The sequence below is a fragment of the Suncus etruscus genome, chromosome 8 (genome assembly GCF_024139225.1).
Source record: "Suncus etruscus isolate mSunEtr1 chromosome 8, mSunEtr1.pri.cur, whole genome shotgun sequence".
Classification (NCBI taxonomy): domain Eukaryota; kingdom Metazoa; phylum Chordata; class Mammalia; order Eulipotyphla; family Soricidae; genus Suncus; species Suncus etruscus.
Window position 1 is genome coordinate 77,751,527 of NC_064855.1, and position 24,295 is coordinate 77,775,821.

Genomic DNA, 24,295 nt, shown 5'->3' on the forward strand with positions numbered 1-24,295 from the left:
AATCAAAAGAAATCTGTACAGTGGCTACTGATGGTTAGTTACTCCATAATTTCTATCATTAGGATCTCTCACTTAAAAGCACCTTATAGTTATCAGATTCTCTCCCCACTCCCACCTATGATTAATATTTGTACAACAACTCTCACAGGTGCTTACCCAAGAAATTCTTTACTGGGGAAGAAAAAATTATGGCTTCTTGTACAGTGATCCAGCAGAGAAAATGAGATCGCCCAAGACATTATAGCTTTTATTCTGCAAAGCCACATGCTCCCTCACGAGAAAGGATTGAAAATGAGCTGCCAGCTGAAGACTCCTAAAGAGTGCCACAATTATAACTTTTCATTGGTGCTCTTAGTGACAGTACTTCTGACCTAAGACAACTGAGACATGCAGATGTACTCCTGAGTCTGCTCATTAGCCTAATGAGGATGGAGTCAGGCAAAGAGTTAATTTGACTAATTTAATCAGCATGCCCTTTGATGTGTCTACTGGGAGAACACCAAAGTGATGAGACAAACATAGAAACACACAGAGGAGAGAAATTTACTGAGCTGCTCTTGTGATTAGGCAGGCCACAGTTAGAAAACGTAATAAAAATCAAAGCTAGGAAGAGCCTTAATGATTGTCTAACCCAGTCTTGTCATTGTACAGATCTAATGAGGTTAAAAAAAATGATAAAACAAAACGTATCATTAAGTAAAAAACATTTTATAAACTATTTTGGGTATGCATATATTATTAATTGTTTTCTCAACATGACAAGAAAATTTAGGCAATGTATACCTAGTTATGTCTATTCAAATGATAAATACAATATGTACATTTCCTCCTCTCTCCCTTTCCAAAAAAATTTTGTTTTTAGTTTTATTAACACATACTCATTATCTAAAAGTAAATCATTTGAAATTATAATGAAATATTTTCTTCAATTTTTTCCTGCACTTAGGGAGTAGAAAAGCAAAGTATGGATGGGTGTTTTTTGATGATGAACATAAATTTTATAATTTAAGGATTTTCAGTTTAATACTTGGTACAAATAATTTATGGTTTTGATTAATGGTTTTCCATTTATTTTAAGTTCCACCTTAAAGTGAGCACCATAAAATGTCTATTTAATGTTGGCAGTATTTGTGACAGCGTGCCTTGATCTTACAATTAGAGATTAAGCCACAATTACTCATCAGATTCGGTAATTCCAAGAGAGCTGATTGAGAGTTTTTTTCTGGACAATAGAATGTCATTTGCATTGATTATTTCATTATATTAATTTTCTCATCCCTTTTATTTTATTTTTTTTTTCATTTGAACACTATTAAGGAAGATTTTTCAACAAGCTCAAGCCTAAGGGAATGAGAAAGAAAATGAATGGAGATTTCTTCAATTAAAGAACAGAAGAAAAGAAAGAACAGGCTTCTGGGGATAGTAAGCCTCAGAGCTTATAAATTTATATATCCTATTTATTTTTTCTTGATGATAGTTTGTGAAATTAAGACAGGATAAGAAAACACACTTGAGTGAGTCTTTTAAGAATTTGATTTTGGTAATGTCCGTTCTATTTAAATAATATTGTTGCTATCTCATCAGTCAGACAGATCAGACAATATCTAATGATCCTTTTCTCTAAGGAAACATAATTATTCCTTATTTATTCTATTTTAATCGGAATCCTATTATGTAAACATATTATTAATTTTATATTTTGCTGGTGAATAGACATCATATAAGTAAATAAAGTTGAATATTACATGTATGTACAAAGGGATAGTGAGAAGTACAGAAATTAAGAACTAGTCTTGCATAAAGGTGACTCCAGTGTGATCCCACACTACATATATTGTTCCCTGAGCACAACCTAGAGTGATCCCTGAACAAAGTGTCAGGAGTAAGTACTGAGCACCACTGAATGTGGTTCAAAGACACTCACACCAAGAAATAGGTACTTGTATCAAAGGAAAAGAATTGTGTTCTATGGGAGATAAAAGAGAACAACCATTTTATAAGTGAGCAAGTCTGAAAGATCTCTCTGAAAGATTAAAAATAATAGAAGCAAGCTTAGAGTCTCAAAATAGCGTTCTTCAGCCTTTTTCCATCTATAGATTGTCACCAGTAATGCATACTAGTCTCTATAATGGCAAGATGAAAGAGCAGTGGTTTTTCAGACTTCCTATTCCTGTGAATTAGCACTGGTTTTTGGATCACAATTGAAGAACTATGATCTCGGACTAGAAGTGATACAAGAGTGGGACCAGGCAAAAGGAAAAGCATATTCAAAGGATCCTGAAGTAGGATAGCCCTTAATTGGTTTTCTCAAAGCCAGTGTATAGATAAAGTACATTTTAAAAAAGTGGTACAAAATGAATTTGAATAGGAGACCAAGATTCATGTTGGGCCAGACTAAAGAGCAAATAATGGAGCTTATTTAGAATAGTGGTGAATCACTGGATTGAAATCCTTTACTTTCTCCCCAAATCCTATTATAAAATGAATGAAAGAAAATAAGATTTACTTAGTGTTGTTTGATTTATTAAACAGTTGAGTTACATTGAACAGTTTATATAGCACTACAGTTTTAAAGATGTTTAATCATTTGTATTAAAAAGAATATTTTTATATATTTAATTTAACAGGAATAGGTTAATTTGAATCATCAGGCCATGTCACTAAGATTAATTCAAGTACAGATATTTACTAATCTATAAGAAATAAAAAGGAAAAAATCGTTAAAGTATATTGTTCAGGCTACAAAGTCATCCTGATTTTAAAATCCTTTGAGTTAAATTCTATCCCAGGGTCAGGTAGGGAGGAGGGGTGAGGGAAACCAGGGACACTGGTGGTGGGAAACATTCATGGATGAAGGGTGATGTACATTATAAGCTGAAAACTCAATTATGAACAACTTTGTAATCATGGTGTTTAAATAAAACAATAAATAAATGAAGTCTTTTGAGTTAAAAGAAAATTTCATAATCAGATTATTGTTCAGAACTCCTTAAACTTAGCCAGTTTATTTTTAATGTCATTTTTGCTTAGGCTATGATTTACAATGCTGATAGTAGTAGAATTTCAGGCTGCAAGGTATCAGTTCCAAATCTACCAACAATGCCCATGCATCTCCACCAATATCCAAAGGTTCCTTACCAGATCCCACTTCCATCCCTTTCAAACTACTTTTTCCATTTAATTACCATACTTTGAAAGCCATGTGGCCATGGTGTTAGGATTTTACAGTTTTGATTCATACAGTTACCACACTACTACACCACTAACGTCCAAGGCCCCTGAATTACCAACAGTCTGTCTCATCTCATCCACCCCACTTCTTTGACATTCTCATGCTGTAAGGCAGAGCCAAGGATTTGTCCACATTGATACATAAAAATAAGAGTTTTATCAAGAACTATGAAATACACAGAAGAGATGCTGACATAAAAAAAGGTCTGACTCTGCAAAGAATGTGAGCAAGTGGAAATTGGTGTATCAAATCTTATAAAGTGACAGTGGAGAAAACTGACAGTTACCAGTTCACAAAGCTCCCTCCAGACATAAGGTAAGGTGAATTTGAAAACAGAAGGATTGATTGAAAAGTCCAATCAAGGAGTGTTCAGTTTTACCAGTCAGTAAAACAAAGAATTAGTTGTTTATAAAACTGGAAGACCTAGAGAAGCACAGGTCAGAGAAAGTCTGGAATACCTCTAAGATTTGCTGTCAAATTTTTGTAGACTAGAGAAGTTGAGGAAACTTCAGTAAATTGTCAAAGATTTAAAAAAATACCTAAAATATCATAGAGGGTCATTTATAAGGAACAACTCTGAGTCTGCATAACTGCTAATTGCTACAGTTCAAAAAATGACCCAGGCTGCCAGGAAGCTATATTATTTCTGCCTTTTAAGTTACATTTCAAATTGAGTAGCATAAGAATTTGTTGTGACTTATAATCCTATAGGTGTGTTGGGACACTTTGAAGATAGAATGGGAGGGGGGAATAGGGCAGAACATTTGTACATTGGGTAGGGTCTTTGCCTTGCACAAGTCTGACCCAGCACAGGTCAACCCCCAGCACCCAATATGGGCCCCTGAACGCTGCCAGGAGTGTTTCCTGGGCACAGAGTTGGGAGTAAGTCCTGAGCAATGTTGGAAGGAAGGAAGGAAGGAAGGAAGGAAGGAAGGAAGGAAGGAAGGAAGGAAGGAAGGAAGGAAGGAAGGAAGGAAGGAAGGAAGGAAGGAAGGAAGGAAGGAAGGAAGGAAGGAAGGAAGGAAGGAAGGAAGGAGGGAGGGAGGGAGGGAGGGAGGGAGGGAGGAAGGAAGGAAAAGGAAATAGTTATAAAAATAGTTAAGAAAATGTAGGTAGGTCCTGGGTTTATTTTTGTTTGTTTGTTTTTGGACCACACCGGTGATGCTCAGGTATTACTCTGACTATGCACTCAGAAATTGCTCCTGGCTTGGAGACCATCCTGGATAAGCCTCGTGCAAGGCAAATGCCCTACTACTTGTGCCACCATGCAAGCCTGTCCTGTCCTGGGCTTCTTATTTCTATAATTCATACAAGAGCTTAGAAATAGTGATGGCATTTTTTTAAAAAAATATAATTATGGCAGTGGGAGTGGACTGGTGTTTAGTTGTATAGTGTTCCTCACAGATTATATTCTCTATTGTCTAGCTGGACAATTATGCTAGGTAAGGGTTAAATTTTCAGTTTTTGCTCTGCTCTCTTACACCCTTAGAATCAAAAAATACCTGATCTGGTGTATAACTTTAGAAGTTGGGAAGTTAGAACATAAGCAGGAACATAAACAAGTTGCTAAGTAGGTAACGAAGAGACAGGATTACTGAGTGATTCATTCTGGGAACTGGGAAAAGATGAATGGGGCACAATCTAAATTGTGATTCAAAATAGAGCAAAAGCACCCATAGCAACCTGTTGCCTAGTTAGGAAGTGGGATGAGCCACTAAAACATTTAGTAAATTAATATATGTATATATATAACCTAAAAAAGAATGTATTAAAAACTAGGCCACTTGGAATTAGCCCCAATTTTTATGTCATGGTCCCTCTAGACATAACTTAATAAAATCTCCTTCCTATCTCTCCTAAAATGGACGTAGAGTCCATCTTCCTCATCTTCATCATCAGTGAAGGATGAGGGGTCAACAGAATGTCTGTTAGATAAGACTCGAAGATTCAGTCATGATCAGGAGATAGCTTTTAATACCTGTAAAGTATCTGTGCTGTTAAATCCTTTGTTGGGTATTTGTGAATCCAAGAACAGTCCCCAGAATGAGAAATTACTTCCCATCCCCTTGTCCCCTTTCGGGGGGAGACCTTGGTAATATTTATCCGCAGCAAATAATAATCCACACAGACAAGAAGGTAGGGTGTAAAAGACTGGGCAAAGAGAGAGAGCGAGAGAATCCTCTTGCAGCCTGCAAACAGCTTTCGCAAAAGGACCCTTCTCCCCTGTCCATCAAGCTATTTATTGCCAACTCCACAGCGCCCCCACCTGGAAGGTCTGGGTGGAGCAATAGTCACAGAACAATCCTAAGGAAATATTTTTTATACAACAATTCCAAGAATAATCTTATGGAAACTTTTTCATATATTACCAATACCTCCTAGGATAACTAAATATTTAGTGTGTTAAAAAAAATAAGACCCTCAGACCAAATTACTCATTTATCTTCCATTTTAAATATCTTGGACTATTGTGTTGAAAGTGTCTTCTCTAGGAAATTTGGTGAGCCAAAGAGTTTAGAGAAATTGACAACAAATATTTCCCCAGAAAAAGACCCTGTGACATCACTTTATTTTTAATTTATTTTTTTAATAATACTTTAAGTACACAGTTACATAAATGTTCATAGTTGGATTTTAGTCATAGAATGTACACCACCATTCACCAGTGCAACTTTACCACCATCAATGTCCCCCATTTCCCTCCCACCCCCCACCCCTGACTGTCTCTGGAACAGGCATTCTGCTTCTCTCTTTCTCTCTTTCTCTCTTCCTTTCTCCCTTTCTCCTTTCAGACATAGTGATTTGCACTATTATCAATGAGGGGGTGCCATATATATATAACTTTATCCCCTTTCAACACCCAGTTCTTGGTCAAACTGTCATGGTAGTTGTTCAGGGAAGTTAGTGCTATAACTGTTTTCACTGCTCTTTGCGGCAAGTTTCATGTCATGGGCTGGTCCTCTTGACCTTCATCTCTATTGTCTCTGGATATTATTACAATACAGTTATTTTTATTTTTCTTATATCCCACAGGTGAGTGAGATTATTCTATGTCTATCCCTCTCCCTCTGATTTATTTCACTCAGCATAATAATTGTTTCATATATAGGCAAATTTCATGACTTCATTTTTTCTTACCAGCTGCATAGTATTCCATTGTTTAATATACCACTGTTTCTTTAGTCACTCATCTGTTGTCAGGCACATGGGATATTTCCAGATTTGGACTATTTTAAATAGTGCTGTTATGAATATAGAAGTACAGAAGATTTTTATATATTGTTTTTGTGTTTCTAGAGTATATCCCTAGGATAGGTATTGCTGGATTATATGGAAGCTTAATTTCAAGATTTTTAGGAATATCCATATTGTATTCCAGAAAGGTTAAACTACATAGCATTACCACCAGCAGTGAAAGCAAGCTCCTTTTCCCCACATACATACCAGCGGTGGGCTATAATGACAAAACTCAGGAAAATAATAGTCCATATCACTTTTGAGAAAAGCACACAGTGGAAAACCCCCTACCCCATCATGAGCATTGTTTTAATTATATTTTAATAGTTGGTTAAAATTATTTAATGCCCCATATTGAACATGAGTCAAAAGTCACTGGTTGTAGAGGAAAGAAGTAAATGTAAACATGAGAGCCCAAAATAAACAAAAGAAAAAATACACAGAAAAAAGTTTATACTCTGGAAAGGAGGCTCACACAAAGGGTAGGAATGACAAAAATGTCACAAAAGACATCTCTTCTAAACTACCCTCAAGGAGAAAGTAGACTATATTGAAATACAGTAAGAGTTTTGTAAATGAAAATATGATAGCAGAGCCAAAACTCCAAAAACTATTTTGTAAATTAGAGTAAAATAAAGTTGTTTTATTTAAATAAAAGAAGGGACAGAGGATGGTTTGAGTAATAGAAGCTCAAAAAGTAAAAAAAATTATAAAGATATTGTAGTTACAATAATTTAAGAAATTGTTTTAGAAATGAGAGACACACTACTTATATTCAAAATGATGAATGAACATGAACCAAGGTAAATAACAACACTGATAAATAATAAGGTAAATAACAAGACCTTAACAATATTTAAAGAGGAAGCAAAGCCAAGAATGGGATTAGGAAACTTTTTCAGTAAAAAGCAAGGTCACACATATTTTAAACTTTGAGATCCAGATAGATACTTTTCTATCAGAAATATATAATTCTGCTGTTGTGTGAAAGTAACCATAGGCAATGTCAATAAATGAGCTAGTTTGCGCTCAAATAAAGCCTTAAAATATGAAGTTCGGGGGCCGGAGAGATAGCTTGGAGGTAGGGCATTTGCCTTTCATGCAGAAGGCCATCGGTTCCAATCTGGCACCCCATATGGTCCCCCGAGCCAACCAGGAGCGATTTCTGAGCGTGAAGCCAGGAGTATCCCCTGAGTGCTACCAAAAAAAAAAAAAAAAAAGTGTGACCCAAAAGCCAAAAAAAAGAAAAAAAGAAAAAAAAAAGAAATTTGAGGGGCCGGAGAGATAGCACAATGGTAGGGCATTTGCCTTGCACACAGCCCACCCAAGACAGAGGTGGTTCGAATCTCGGCATCCCATGGAATCTCGGTCCCCCGAGGCTGCCAGGGGTGATTTCTGAGTACAGAGCCAGGAGTAATCCATGAATGCTGCCAGGTGTGACCCCCCCCCCTCAAAAAAAAAAAAAAAGCAAACAGCAAAACAACAAAAATGAAGTTTGAGCTAGTATGAAGCTCACTGATAGGGCACTTGCATAAAAAAATAAAAAATAAGGGTCCAGAAATATAGGAAAGGCTCCAGCCTTGCATATGGCTGTGTTCAATCCCTGCACTCCTATGGTTCCCCAAGCCCAACCAGGAGTGATTCCAGAGCTATGAGGCAGGAATTATCTCTGAGCTTGGCTCAAGCAAACAAACAAACAAACAAACAAACAAAAGAAGTAAGATAAGAAAATAGGTGAAGATTCTCAGGTGGGATAATCCTTCCCTATTCCTCTTTTCAGAGAGCAGATTGGAGTGTGCATGATTCATGAATAACATCTCTGCATGATTAAGGCCTGCAACATCCTAATGTTCCTATCTAATTAAAATAAAAAACCAAACATGTGGCATGCTGGTTTTGGCCCACTCATAATTTATTAATCTCTGATTTATAGAAATACTCAAGAAAAACAATGGCACCACAACTATACTAACTAAATAATTAAATAAAGAGTTTTGAAGGAGAAATAAGCCAGAAGGAGGACAAACATAGGATGAACTCACTTATCTGTGATATATAGAATAATTGGACAAGGAAATATAATGTAGTAAAGCAGGGAATACCTCATAGTATAGAGAGAAGAAGGATAAAGAAGGGGAAAATACTGAAGGGTAAGGGGAAAAAATGAGAAAGGAAAGTAAGAGAGAAAAGAAGTTAGGGACCTCAGTTATGCTGGTGATATGAAAGAGTGGTACAGCTATCTATCCTAAGCATAGAGTCAGCAACACAAATAACACTAGATCTAAACTATAACCACCAAACTGAAATGTGGTGGTAGAAGGAGTAGTTGGCAGAGGGAGCATGGAACACTGGAGAAAGAAAGTTTACACTGGTGTTGGGATTGCTGTTGGAATATTGTGTGTCTAAGACTAAATTATCAATAATTTCTAAAATTGTAGTTTTTTAAGTTTTTTATTTTATAAAATTTGAAAATAGATAAAGAAGAAATATGTGTGCCATAGAGGCAGATTGGGTGGATGTTGGTAACGGAAAATAAGAGGGAAACTGGAGAGTTTGACAGCAGAATATGTGCACTGGTGAAGGGATGGGTGTTTGAACATTGTATGACTCAACTCAATTGCGAAAACTTTGTAATCAAAATCTAAAATTTTAAAAATTTTGAAGAAATACTTTTTGTTTGGTTGGTTGGATTGTTTTTTGGGGAAGCCACACCTGGCTATGCTCAGGGGTTACTCCTGGCTTTGCACTCAGAAATCGCACTGGCAAGCTCAGGGACCATAGGGGATGCCGGGAAACAAACATAGGTCTATCCTGGGTCAGCCACATGCTAGGCAAATGCCCTACCACTGTGTTATCTCTCTGGTACCTGAAGAAGTACTTCTTTTTTTTTTTTTTTTTTGGTTTTTGGCCCACACCCGGCGTTGCTCAGGGGTTACTCCTGGCTGTCTGCTCAGAAATGGCTCCTGGCAGGCACGGGGGACCATATGGGACACGGGATTCGAACCAACCACCTTTGGTCCTGGATCGGCTGCTTGCAAGGCAAACACCGCTGTGCTATCTCTCCGGGCCCAAGAAGTACTTCTAATCTATCAAAAAGACATGGAATTCTAAAGCCTATAACTAGTTTCATATCTCAAATTATCAGATTATATAAAAACAAAATAACAAACCTGCAAGATATTCAGCATAGAAAGCAACTTGTCTATTTGGAGATCACAAAGTTTTGGCAGAAACTGCTTCAGGAAGATGAAACAGAGATAATGCCAACTTGGATGATGGTTCAATGAGAGAACACAAGGCTGAAGTGCTGTTGGATACTTGCAGTGACACTGATACTGTCACCCAGGAGTTCTTATGGACAAAAGAGCTGCATCTGCTGATGCTCATTGCTCAAATAACCATATGGTGCCAGAAATCAAACCAAGGTCAATTGCCTACAAGGAATGTGGCTAAACTCTTGACTTATACTATGTCACTGGCCCCTCTTTTAAGTCAGAAATATTTCTCTGTCTGGCAATACTGGCTTTAACTTACATAGCCTGTATTTTACTTTTTCTTCTTTCTGTTCATTGTTACTGTTGTGTTGTTTGCTTTGCTTTCCCAGCAGTGATCCAACACTTAACTACAGTGATTTCAGTTCAAGTCTTGCTCAGGCCAGCTTCATATGCTAGTCTGTTATAAATCTTTATGCTTTGACTTCCCACTTTCTTTATCTCTTATTAATATTTATATAATAAAGCCTAGAAAGAAATAATTCTGAGTGTCCTGAATAGTCTAAAATTTGTGAGTAAAATAGGACGCTATTGATTAAAATTGCTTTCTACTTCAGCCCACATGTCTTTGAGAAAAGAAATTATATCTAAAAGCACAGTGAGATTTGAGACACACTTTTATCACTAAACTTACTAAGAAATTGGAGATTAGTTGTTTCTTGGATTATAACAATGGCCTTAAGCACCAAATTCTAAACTCCACTTGTATCTTCACCATCCATTTGTCCCCAGTGCTGCCTCAACTTGACTATCACAAAAGTGATTCATCTTTGCTGTATTACAAAGGAAGACAGTCTCAACAACTACAGCAAGCCTTTCTTTAGGTTTTATTCACCAATGTTCAGTCACATACTTATGCAAAAGAGAATGGAAAAATGAAATGTTCTATTTTAGTATCTATAGTGAGTAAGGCTGTAGATAGCTGCTGGCCCAGTAATCAACAATATCTATTACTCACCGTGGTGCACCAAAATATCTACCACAATACTCCACAAAGGGCATGGCAGTACCTAGTGAACCAAACTAGACTCCAGAGAAGTGGTAGCAATACCTGTCATGAAAAGCACTATCTTAAAGAGATGTTATTAAATGAAAATATCAGTGGCGCCGGGTAAGCCCAGTCAAGCCCCGTCCTGGGAAGCTCAGAGTCATGCTGTATAATATGATCACCATTATCCACATGGTACTCATTAAACTGAAGTAAAATTTAGTTCTGTCATACTAGCCACATATCAAGTGTGCAACAGCCACTAGTTGCCACCATATGGAATATCACAGATCAAGAACAGAAAATTTATTGGCTAGTGCTAGCCAAAGCAAAGGAAATAATTCTTAAATGACAAATCTACATATGGAGGAATAAGTTTAAATTATAGCTCATTTGTAAAGATCTCCAGGGATGCCTAAAGTCAAGCTACAGACCCGTTGGCCAAGATAGGAATGAAATACAGTAGCTAATGATTTATAATGTGCTGTTTAAAGTCCAGAACTTCCCTGAAGGCATCTGGTACCAGCTTGTTTGCTTTGTTTAGTGAAAATATATAGATTGATAGTTCCCACCTGGTTTACCTGTTCATTCCATGTGACTTGGGCTTTGTGATTAGTAAAGTATAAAAGACCTCCAAGCTCATTTGTGTCTGGTCTTCACTAAGACAGTTATCTCATTCATATGTTGGTTCATGATTACATGATGAAGCAGAGTCTATGCATATGAGAATGGAGACTCAAAACTGCCCAGGTTTTTGAAGGCTTTGTAATGCTGCTTTGTGTTTTCTTGCTCCTGGTGTTATGCATCCTTTGCTTGCAATAAATCTTTCATCCATAAACCTTGTTAGAGCCCTCAGAGTCCTTTCAATTATCTGACCCCCAGTAATTACCACACCTCATGGTGGCCAATCAGATTTGGTCATTAGCACAGGCAAAATAGCCTCTGGACATTGCTAGAAATAACTAGGTTGAACTTTAAAAGATTCTGGAGATTCCATTTTAACAGGTATGAATGAGCACACACACACAAAAAAAACATAAAACCCTCTTTTTATGTAAGATTTGTGTTGTAACTCACACATGTAAAAAGGGAGTTATAAAAAAACAATGTTGTTTGACATGTATTTATGCTGAGAGTTGATTTGTATGCATATCTTTAGATATGAATCAAGGTATTTTTTTATTTCCTATCTTCTTCTTATTCATTTTTGTTTTTGTTCATGAGTTACACCCGGAAGTGTGCAAGGCTTATTTCTAATTCTGAGCTCGGAGATCACTCTGGGCAGTTTTAGGAGAACATATAAAATGCCAGGGATTGAGCTTGTGTCAGTTGGCTCAAGCTCAACACAAATGCTCTACTCACTGTACTCCAGGCCCTTTATCTTCTAAACCACAATTTTCCCTTCAGATGAAAGATATTGTGTAACTAGCATTATAAGCCTTATAGATTTTTAATATGAAGCATATAATATGTACAATATTGACCACACAGTAAGAATTCCATAAGTGAGAATACTTGGTATTTACTTTTCACAAATAAATATTTGTTAAATTAAAAAAAAATTGGTGTCAGACAGACAATACAAGGGTTAAGATGCTTGCACTAAACATAGTTTACTGCTACTACATATGTTTCCCTGAGCACCTCCAGGAGTAACCACTGAACACAGAACTAGGAGTAAGTCCTAAGCACCACTGGGTGTGGCAACCAAACAAATAAGTAAATAAATATAAAATTTCATAACGAACTATATAATTACCTTAAATATCTTTTTTTTATTTTATTTTATAGTATTTTTCAATTACCTTCTTATTTTACCTTTTTCATTATAAACAATACTTTGTGTAAACACATAATATGTCTAAATAACATGTTATGTATTACAGTCCCGAAAAGAGTAATATTTTACCTACTCAATTTATGAGCTTAGCTTTATTAAAAATTCTATATTCTTATTCTATGCAAGGCTCTTGCTCAGTGGGAAAATTATGACTGTAATTGTTAGGCCATAACTCAAATTTCTTCCCCTGGTGGTTAATCATGGTTTCTAATCCCAATGGCATAAACAGCTTTGTAACTGTCTTCTAGTATAATCCTCTCACTTTATAGGGAGATCTCATAGCCAGAAAATGACAAAACTAGGAATCAAATCTAATCATATCCATATAAATGTTGAAGTTGTAATAATCTGTATGTGATGTGTGCATTTTGGGAGAGGATATCATTTATGATAGAAATAAAAGACTGTGATGAGACTGAAAGTGTTAAGCAATAGCTCAAACCAACTTAGAGGAAAAAACTGCATGAGAGACACTAAGTATGGGCTTTTCTTCCAACAAAAAAGGAAGTTGGGTCCCTGGTTGGATTTATTCTTTTCAAGTTTCTTTAAAGTTATTTGTAGAGAGATGGTGGCAGATTTTTGAGCCATATTTGGTGGTTCTCAGAGCTCACTCCTGACTTTGTGCTCAGGATATCAATTCTGGTGCTAGTTAAGGCACCACATAGTTTCTGTAGATCAAAAAGAAAAGGGCTGGCCTTGTGAAAAACAAGTGCCATAGCTTCTTTTTAAAGTCTTTACATTGTCTCTTTGAAATAATGTAAGCAAACTAGTGTTTTATTTTAAGGCTTTCTCAAAGGATAAAATAAATATTCTGTATTTTCTATATCGTATAATCAAAATATGAGAACAACAGGAGACACTGAAGCAGCAAATTTGTTTTATTTTGATTTGGTTTGGGGCCACACCTAGAGGTCTTCAGGGTTTGCTCCTGGCTCTACTCTCAGGAATCACTCCTGGCTCTTCATTCAAAGATCACTCCTAGCTCTGTGATCAGCAATCACTCATGGCAGAATGGGATGCCAAAGCTAGAGTCCTTGTTGATTGCATGCAAAACAAACTCCTTCTCTACTCTACTATCTCTCTTATCCCTAAGGTAGCTATTAAATATGACAAAATCTATCACCCTTACTTTCTTGGAATCTTTGTTTGAATTACTTTGCTCTGTTTCTGTGCCTTAGCATGATCCAACACCACCCGTTTCTTAAGTCTAGTTTCATTCCTTCAAGAGACCAAAATGTGGTCTCTTAGTTCTGTTCAACAGCATTCTTCTCATTATTAGCTAGTTTGCATTGTTTGCCCTTGACTAAGAATTTCATTTATTGTTAATCAGCTTGGCTGAAGGTTTTCTGAGTCCCTGAAGTCAATGCTAATTTTAATGAGGTTATGGCAAAGAAGTTAACTTCAAAAAATATCTTTATCACCTATATATGATTAAAAGCTTAAAAATATGCAAAGGTAGAAATGTAGGGCCATTCTAGAAGTATCACATGGTGTAAATGTTAAATGCATTAGTGAAAACAAAAGTGCTCCAATAGTTGTGGAATGGAGTGAAGCTCTAGAAAACCTACAAAGAAAAGGTAAATGTTAAGTGTCTTCTTTACTAGTAGTTGGGTGTGACTATGAACAGAAGAGAAAAATGTGCTTCATTTGTGTAAAAGGGCATAAAAACTAGAAGGTTTAGATTAAGGAGCAGAATGTTTGCATGAGAACTTAGTGTTCATACATAGGCATAATAAAACATAAAGTTGTAAAAGGTAAATTATGGGCTAGTAAGTATGGCATTTGATCCTACTGTAAAGTAGATTTGATTCTAGAGGCAAATTTGAACAAGAGTTGGTTTAAAATATTTTGCTTTATGAATAACTAGGAACAAATTTTTATAGTAAAACTGTCCGAATCTGAATGTTGAATGGACTGGAATTTTAAAAAGAGGTAAGGTACTAAAGTATTTTCTACTTCTAAAATTCCATTATTAGAAAATATAACATATAAAAACCAAAATTTATGTGTCAACATATTTATGGCAACACTGCAAATAGCAAAAAAAAAATACCTGATTTGATTTAAATACCTAACAACATGTGAGTCATTAATAAATTATTTATATCCAGATGTATCATTTGAAAAGAAGTTTCAAAATAATATTTAGTGATATTGGAAAAAGAGGGGAAGCTGTTAATTATAAATTAAATGTAAAATTCAAGAATAAAGCTAATGCTTGCATGTTATCACCAGAAATAAAAATATCAAATCTTCTAAAAATTTTATAATTTAAACTCTAATTCTTCACTAGAAAATACTGACATGATTATATTTTTGACAAAGATAATCAACTAATAATGTTCACTATATATGTTAAGGTAAATGTTAAGTTGCTTTTTAAAAAAATAAACAAAACTACAATGGTTTCAACAACAGAAGCTAATTTCCCTCTCATATAATCATTTAGGCTAATCTAGGTTAGGCCTGTTGAGTAGATGTGCTTTGCAAGACCATTCAGAAAACCAGTTTTTTTTTTTTTTTTAATCTTGGTACTCCTCCTTCTCTGGGTTATTCTTCATGCTGCATGATTAAAACTAAGTTAGTGCCATTTTGTTCCTGCTCTATCCTATAGAAAGAAAGGGAAAGAGCAGCAAGTTCAAACAAGTTTATTTTTAAGATGGTAGAACAAAAAGTTGCTCACATTGCTTATACATATTCCCTTCATATTCCATTAGCCCGAATTTGGTTACAAGGTAAAGCATAATGGTAAAGGAAACTAGCAAATAATGTGGGATGATACTCTACTGTCTTAAAGCAAAATGGAGACAAGGAAGCTTGGGGGCAATAACCACTTCAGCAGCCACTAGAATATAATGCATCCTTGGTGAAACACTGTTACTGTCAGTAACCCAGTTATTTACTTTAGTTAGGGAGGAAATAGATTCAAGAATAAATCTCAGGCCACAAATAGAGGTGGGGAAAGGTAATTGTATTACCTTATTATCTATAATTCTATTTAAATATGACTATAAGTTCTCTATGATCTGGGTGCCAAGAAAACAGACATTTTTCTAGTGGCTTGTCAGGTCTTTTACAGACCCTCCCTCACCCCCATTGGCATCAATAGTAAATAGGCACCAGACTTTAGTGTCTGGGTAGTGCACAAGGTGTAGGATTATTTTGAAACTGCTTAACAGAGATTTCACCCTGGTTTTTTTCTGTCGCAAGTTCCAACTCTCAATCTAATAAGACTCCAGGGAACAGATCCCAAGATCCCTGCAGTAAGGCCTCTGGATTTTTTTTTCTGATCTTCCCATTTGTGTAAACCTTTCACCTTTCTTTCCATAACTTTCAAGAAAATAAAAATCTAAACTTGTGCATCGTGCCAAATGGCATTAAATGCTTCTGCTCTCAAGCAAATTCTGCTTTCTACCCTGCAAAATTTCTACCTGCTTAAACTAAATTTCTAAAACAAAAACTAATGCTTGTATGATATTAGAAATGTTTAAAAAGAAATAGAATTATAACAAACCACAAAATAACCACCTGCAAATATCATCTTGCCAGCAATGAGACGGAACTGTATATAAAATCAGAACCAATATGCTTCACAAAGATTTTTCATTTATGCTTGGCTCCTCCTTCTTGGTTCGACTTTGGAGAGTTGAAAAAGTCAGATAAACTGAACCTAGGTGACATATCTGTGTCTATATATCTTGAAGACTAAAAAAGAAAAAGAGTAAAAAAGGAAAATGCTCCTTATTGTTGTAGTTACAAAGTTTACCCATGGTTTAAAATAAAGAATTTGAGGGCTTCCATAAACCTCAGAAGCATTTATTTAACACTCAAACCAAGACCACTCAGAAAGTAGAAAACTCTAGGGTACCTTGATCACAACAGATAAAAAGAGAAATATATAAATCTCAATCAAATCACAATTGGGATAGTAAATGTTCCTTTCTCTTTTGAGGCAGCTTTCTATCCACACCCAACTCTTAGGAAAACACATCTTTCTCCCTCCAGTATATTTTTTTTTCTAAAACCAAATATCTTACTGCTCAGTTCTTTGACTTCCCAAGTATCAACATTTCAAATTTTTTGAAATATTTGACATTTTTTTCTGTTGATTTAACACAAACTAGAGTTGTTGTTTCTTTTTAATTTAAGAAAACTCATTTTAACACAGTGAAAACATGACAAGAAGCAGTAGGCAGTCAAGTCTGAGAAAGGTATTGTTGCTCCACAACAGACACTTGAGAGGGTCTCAAAAGTCAAGCAGAAAAGGGAAGTATCTCAGCATTTTTTTTTTATCGGGAAAACTTTCTCTCCATCTTCTCTTTTTTCCTCAGATAAAATGCTGCAGTGAGTTTCTCAGATGCTATGGTTGACATCTTTATTAATGATCTTGCAGAGACAGCAAATGGTACTTAAATGAAGTTTGCAGATGATGCTAAATTAAGAGCTGTTGCTAATATAGTAAAGACAACATGGTAATAAATAAACTGTCACAATTAAAAATTCAGGGAAGTAAAAAGGAAGATTCTCAAAGTGATACAGAATGTATGTGCTTTGAGAATTTAAATGAAACCTGTCATCAATATATTTCCAATGTCCTAATAATGTAGAGGCACAGTCATATGAGTAGAAGAAATTCCACATTCATTTCATCTAACTTTATTGGAGCTAAGTTGGAAACAGATGCCTAATCTGATGCCTTTATTCAATATAGAAAAGTCTGAGAACAACAAAGCAGAACAAAATCCCCAAGTGTGATTCAAATAAAAAGGTCAATGGAAATAAATATTTAACATTTCAAGATGAAAGAAAAGCCTGCAATTATTTGAAAGGTGAAAAATAAACTATAAAGAACCATTATTTTGCCAGGGAACAAGCTTGCCTGTAACTAGAAATAATAGTAGAGAACATTATTTCAGAAATTTCAGGAAATATTTCCAATCATAAAAGCTATTCAACCTAAACAATAAATGTTAAGATCATTCCTATAGAAACTTCAATTTTATGAAGGAGGAGAGGTAATAGTATCATCCATAAAGCAGGTTAAAAGAAAGCATTGGAAGACCAATGAGCAAATAACAGGTAAAGCAGAAGTTGGTCATCCAGCAATACCAGAGATCCTGTGGGAAACAAGATGTCCTGATTTGCACAGCTAAGAGTTGTATTACAAAAAGGAAGCCCATGTATTATAGAACTCTCCCTATGCTGAAAAAGTTTCCCACTTACAATAGAAATTTCTAGAAGCATATTATATGACCATATTGCTTATTGTTTCCTCTAAATATTCATTCTACTTTTTTTTTTAGTTTTCGAAGGTTTATTGATGTAGAAAATGTTACAAGACTATTACACCATCATGAAAAGAAAAATGATCTAAAAATCTCAAAAGTTTCACTAGGACTCTAAAGTAGACTGAGGAATCTGAATGTAGGTTATATATACAGATACATATAGATATAAAATCTTCATAAAATGTTTGAAAAAGGGATACTCATCACAAACTTCAGATCACAACAGAATATTAAAATATATATCCTTAGATTAGGATAAAAATTCAATAATAGCAAAGATAATATTCTATATTTTAAAGAGCTGGACTTTCTAACACCAACTACTTTGTAGTTGACCACCTTAAAATTCACTAGGAAACATGTTTGACAATGTATCACACACACAGAGTAATGGTTGAATTTATTTTTGGTCAAAATCAAATAGAGTTTGAATAACTCTGTTTGGTCTTACTGTCTGGTAACAGTCTTTAACACTCAGAATGAAATAGAGTAATTTATAATTTTTAGCAAACAGGATTTCTTTCTGAGATTGTCTGAGTTCTAAAAGGACTGTGAAAATCACTGACTCAAACAGAAAATTCATGAAAATGGAGTCCAAACCAAATTACACAGGCCAAATAAAGTCACCATTAGAAAATATTTTTCAAAATATTTCTCAAGTAAAATACACAGGCAGCAACTTCGTTAAAAAGGATCACCAGGTGGTTCTGTAAACCAGCTACTATGAAGTAGAAATTGAAGTTTCATCATTATTATATATATTATGAAAGTTGAAAATTATGGGAAGGATGGCTAAGTGAGATAGAGTAAGAAAAAGCATAATCACAGGAGTTAAAGTGTGTGAGACTTTTCAGTATTATAGTCACTGGTGATTGTAGTAAATTATTTAAACCTTCAATATGATTATCTCAGGAAGCATTGTTAAATTCCCTTATTGACAATATAATACACTTACTAAATGGTAATTAATTACTTTATCTTTTTTTGCTGATACTTTTTAAAAATCAATCTAAGAATTAATAGTAGTAATAGTAGTCGAGTTGGTAGGGTCTGTGGTTTCCATGACTATGGCATCCCCTACTTGTCCTGTGGCCCATTGTGACTTCAGTGCCGATGATGTCACTGACCCTATATAAACAGGGCCTTCAGGTTCTAGGCTCAATTGCCATTGGCAAATTTTGAAAATGGAGGCAGAAAATGTTTGTTTGGTTGAATTTATTTGGATTTTTTTAATTCTATTAATCTGTTGCAAGGTAAGGACACAGGGGATTTAGTAACAGGCCAGTATCTAAGATGGAAACACCAGAGAAACAAAGATTGGGAGTCTGAAGGAAGGGTAGCATATTACTTCTCTCAAAGACTCAAGGAGCAGGAATGAGGAGTGAAGGGAGAGCCAATTTCACACCATGTGCAGAGACTCTTGGGATGTTATAGCTGGGTCTGAGAGAAAACATCCACAGGCAGTGCTGGTAGAGAACTGGCTTTTGTTTCTTTGGAGGCTCAGTTCTGCAGAACACACAAGCCACAGACCCATGTGGGGGTCAATTTTGTTGAGCTTCTAGGACAGTTTAGATGAGTTTCTAAGAGACTCTCAGCAGAGGGGACCAGGGTTCTTCCTGAGGAAGGACATGGATCAGGACCTGGTTCTATGAGTTTCTTTGTCAGAGCTTGGCTGGCACCAAGAGTCTGGGCCTCTCTCTGAGGAGAATCAAAGGTTTTAGGATCTTTGTAAGTAATCAAGGAAGAGATCTGACCCTGAGTTCACTGTGCTGCTCAGATGAGGCTTCTTAATTGTCCAGAGGCCCACCTCACTCTCCCTTTTCTTCTCAGATATGCAGGGTGGCAAGGCAAGGTGGCAAGAGGCGGGGCTGGAAAAGAAGGGGTAAGGAGCTGCTTTCTGAACCCTCCAAGGGGCACCCTCCTCTCCTGCCATCAAGTCCCAGGCCATGAACTCTGAGGATGTCAGTGTAGACATCCTCAGCGAACCCTGGGCCATGAGGAACAGCCCATGGAAGAAAAGAAAAATCCTGAGGGAGTTTGGGGAGTCCCGTTGGCCCATCCCAGGGAGGGCTGGGGAGTAGCTGCTACCCTCCGGGGGGGGGGGGGGCAGGAAATTGTGCCTCGAATTGGCCACATTCCCTGAGGATATATGACAGGTCCCCTGAGGGAACTCTGTCCTTGGGGCTGCCTGGGTGGATTTGGGAACCCTGAAGATGGTTGGACATGCCCTTGCCAGAAGCAGTTGCCTCTCTGGGTGATTGTGGTGGTTGGGCAGATCCTGGGGGCTCAGACAGAACTGACCTGGGTCACCTCTGAACCCTTGAAGAGAAGCTCTGCTGCCACCCACTGATGTAGTCCCTCCTTATTGCAGAAAGAAAAATTTCTCTTGAGGGTCTAGAGAAGAAGACCTCATGGCTGCATCGCCCCCTGACCAGGTGACTAATTCTCCTGCAACCATTAAGGGCCTAGGCCTACCTGCAATACACATGGTGGGGGGAGCCATGGAAACGGGTGCCATGTCATTGGCCCTGGGGCAGTTGGGGGTACTGGGACTTCAGGTGGCAGTTGGGGTACCGTGACATCACTGGACGAGGCTGGGAGGGGTAGTGGGGAGGGATTTCTTGGGCCCCACCTGAGCCAGGGCCCCCAGGATCCTTTCCTCTCCATCCTGGTTCATTCCTGTGCTCTGTGTCCTCTGCAGACTCCCGGGCAGGGCACACGCCATCGCCAGCTGTCACCTCATACCAACCCAATCCGTTGACTCAGGAAAAGTGACACCACCCATGGACCATGAGAATCTGGAGAGCCCAAATGACCAGCCTGAAAAGCTCCCTTCTGGGGCCCTGCCAAGCCCCTCCCAGCCCCAAAAGTCTAGTCCCGTGCTGCAGCGCATCTTCAATGATATCCCCCCAACAGGAAATACTGTCCCAAGGAGCCCCAGCATCACAGAGAGGCCCCCCTGCCACTTAATTCAACCCTGTCCCATCACAGAAACAGCCAGGGATGGTGGTGAGTGGTCCGGCAGCCTGTCCCCACCTGAAATTCGTAAGCCACTGCAGCCCAGAGCCAGGAAGAGAGTGGTCCCCCACAAGTCTCAGGATGACCCCATGTCTTCCACTCCTGCAGCGAAGTCCCTTAAAAACCAATTCAAAAGAGTTATCTGTAGACTTCGCAGATGCTGCTGCTGCTGCCCGAAACGGGGAAAAAGTAAAGCCAGTAGCCCATACATGCCTAGATATCAGTGGGTCCACTAATGCTGCCATGCTAAATGCATTCAGCTACAGAAATGACCTTTGAGAGAATTACTACAGTCTAGAATCCCTGACCTATATAGAAAATATCCAGGATGCTACCTGTAAGATTCATCTAGAGAACACCTCTCTCCAAGATCAAAAGTATCATCCCACATTATGATCCCCTAAATCCAGGATATGGATCAGCTATAGAGGGCCCACTTCACCCCTATGGCCAGAACTTGTATACAGGTATCTTGAATAACACCAACTGGAAGTTCATGACCAAAAAATATGTATCCTATGTTTAAACTTAATAAAAATAAACTTAATAAAAATAAAATGTTATATTCTGTTCTTTTTTTAATATTTTTATTTAAACACCTTGGTTACAAACATGATTGTGGTTGGGTTTCAGTCATCTGACACACCCCCCCCATCACCAGTGCAACATTCCCATCACCAATGTCCCAAATATCCCACCTCCCCTCCCTGCCCCCATTTGTACTCTAGACAGGCTTTCTACTTCCCTCATATATTCTCATTGTTAGGATAGTTCGCAATGTAGTTAGTATTTCTCTAACTAAACTCATCACTCTTTGTGGTGAGGTTCATGATGTCGGCTGTAATGTCCAGCCGTCCTCTTTTTTGTCTCTGAAAATTGTTGAGAAATGTCTTTCACTTTTCTTAAAATCTATAGATGAGTGAGACCATTCTGCATTTTTCTCTGACTTATTTCATTCAGCATAATAGATTCCATGTACATCCATGTATTGTAAAATTTCATGACTTCATCTCCTGACAGCTGCATAATATTCCATTGTGTATATGTACCACAGTTTCTTTAGCCATTCATCTGTTGAAAGGCATCTTAGTTCTTTCCAGAGTCTTGCTATGATAAATTGTGCTGCAATAAATATAGGTGTAAGGAAGGGGCTATTGTATTGTATTTTTGTGTTCCTAGGGTATATTCCTAGGAGTGGTATAGTTGGACCGTATGGGAGCTTAATTTCCAGTTTGTGGAGGAATATCCATATCGCTCTCCAGAAAGGTTGAACTAGTCGGCTTTCCAACCAGCAGTGGATAACAGTTCTTTTCTCACCGCATCCCCGCGAACACTGCTTGTTCTCATTCTTTGTGATGTGTGCCAATCTCTGTGGTATGAGGTGGAACCTCATACTTCTTTTGATTTGCATCTCCCTAATGATTAGTGCTGTGAAGCATTTTTCATGTGCTTTTTGGCCATTTGTATTTCTTCTTTATCAAAGTGTCTGTCCATTTTTTCTTCCCATTTTTTGATGGAATTAGATGTTTTTTCTTGTAGAGTTCTGTCAGTGCCCTGTACATTTTGGATATTAGCCCCTTGTCTGATGGATATTGGGAGAATAGCTTCTCCCACACAGTGAGTGGCTCTTGTATCCTGGGCACAATTTCCTTCGAGGTAGAGAAGCTTCTCAGATTAATATATTCCCATCTGTTAATCTCTGCTTTCACTTGCTTGGAGAGTGCGGTTTCCTCCTTGAAGATAACTTTAGCCTCAATGTCATGGAGTGTTTTACTTACGTGTTGTTCTATATATCTTATGGTATCAGGTCTGATATCGAGGTCCTTAATCCATTTGGATTTTACCTTCATACATGATGTTAGCTGGGGGTCTGAATTCGCTTTTTTGCAAGTGGCTGCCAGTTGTGTGACCACCACTTGTTGAAGAGGCTTTCTTTGCCCCATTTAGGACTTCTTTTTTTTTTTTTTTTTTTGGTTTTTGGGCCACACCCGGCGGTGCTCAGGGGTTACTCCTGGCTGTCTGCTCAGAAATAGCTCCTGGCAGATACGGGGGACCATATGGGACACCGGGATTCGAACCAACCACCTTTGGTCCTGGATCGGCTGCTTGCAAGGCAAACGCCGCTGTGCTATCTCTCCGGGCCCCCCATTTAGGACTTCTTGATCCTTTATCAAAGATTACGTGATTGTATGTCTGGGGAACATTCTCTGAGTATTCAAGCCTATTCCACTGATCTGAGGGTCTGTCTTTATTCCAATACCATGAAGTTTTGATAACTATTGCTTTGTAAACAGTTTAAAGTTGGGGAAAGTAATGCCTCCCATATTCTTTTTCCCAATAATTGCTTTGGCTATTTGAGGGTATTTATTGTTCCAAATGAATTTCAACAGTGCCTGATCCAGTTCTTTGAAGTATGTCATGGGTATCTTTAGAGGAATTGCATTAAATCTGTACAATGCTTTGGGGAGTATTGCCATTTTAATGATGTTAATCCTGTCAAACCATGAACAGGGCATGTGTTTCCATTTTTGTGTCCTCTCTTATTTCTTGGAGCAGAGTTTTATAGTTTTCTTTGTATAGTTCCTTCACATCTTTAGTCAAGTTGACTCCAAGATATTTGAGTTTGTGTGGCACTAATGTGAATGAGGTTATTTTCGTAATGTTCATTTCTTCCCTATTATTATTGGTGTATAGAAAGGCCATTGATTTTTATGTGTTAATTTTGTAGCCTGCCACCTTGCTGTATGAGTCCATTGTTTCTAGAAGCTTTTTGATAGAGTCTTTAGGGTTTTCTAAGTAGAGAATCATGTCATCTGCAAACAGTGAGAGCTTGACTTCTTCCTTTCCTATTTAGATTCCCTTGATATCTTTTTCTTGCCTGATCACTATAGCAAGGACTTCCAGTGCTATGTTAAACAGGAGTGGTGAGAGAGGACAGCCTTGCCTTGTGCCAGAATTAAGAGGGAGGGAAGGCTTTTAGTTGTTCTCCATTAAGAATATTTGCATAATTACCTGGCAGGGGAGATACCATAATCACGAAGGTGGTTTCCCCAGGGCGAGGCTTATCCATTGCACTCCGGATGTGCTGACCCCTGCGATTTCCCCAAATGTGGGAAATTCGATTGCATAATTTGTGGTAGTGGGGGACTGTGTTCGCGCTCTCCCCTGGTTTACAAGTCCAATGAAAGAATTCGCTAGTCCTAAGTATCAGCATGCTAGAACTTGCCAAACACATTTCCTTTGTACTCCGTTTGTTATGACCCTTATTCAACGCTGGTGTTAGTAGCTAAAGCTGGAAGTGATGTTTTCTTTTCCCATTTTCTTCTTGTGCTCCATTAGGAACTAAAGCTCACAAGGGCTTATCCTTGCACGTTGCCAACCCCATAGAAAAAAAAAAAAAGAAAAATATTTGCCACTGGC

At 37.4% G+C, this 24,295-nt stretch overlaps 1 non-coding gene and 1 pseudogene across 1 annotated transcript; both read left to right on the forward strand.

The window, feature by feature from the left end:
- Positions 1–8,210: 8,210 nt before the first annotated feature.
- LOC126017216 (uncharacterized) lies at positions 8,211–8,331 on the forward strand (annotated as a pseudogene).
- A 15,548-nt stretch (positions 8,332–23,879) lies between these two features.
- On the forward strand, positions 23,880–24,043 carry LOC126017045 (U1 spliceosomal RNA). The gene has a single exon (XR_007498721.1). It is a non-coding gene; the product is annotated as a U1 spliceosomal RNA (small nuclear RNA).
- Positions 24,044–24,295: the final 252 nt, after the last annotated feature.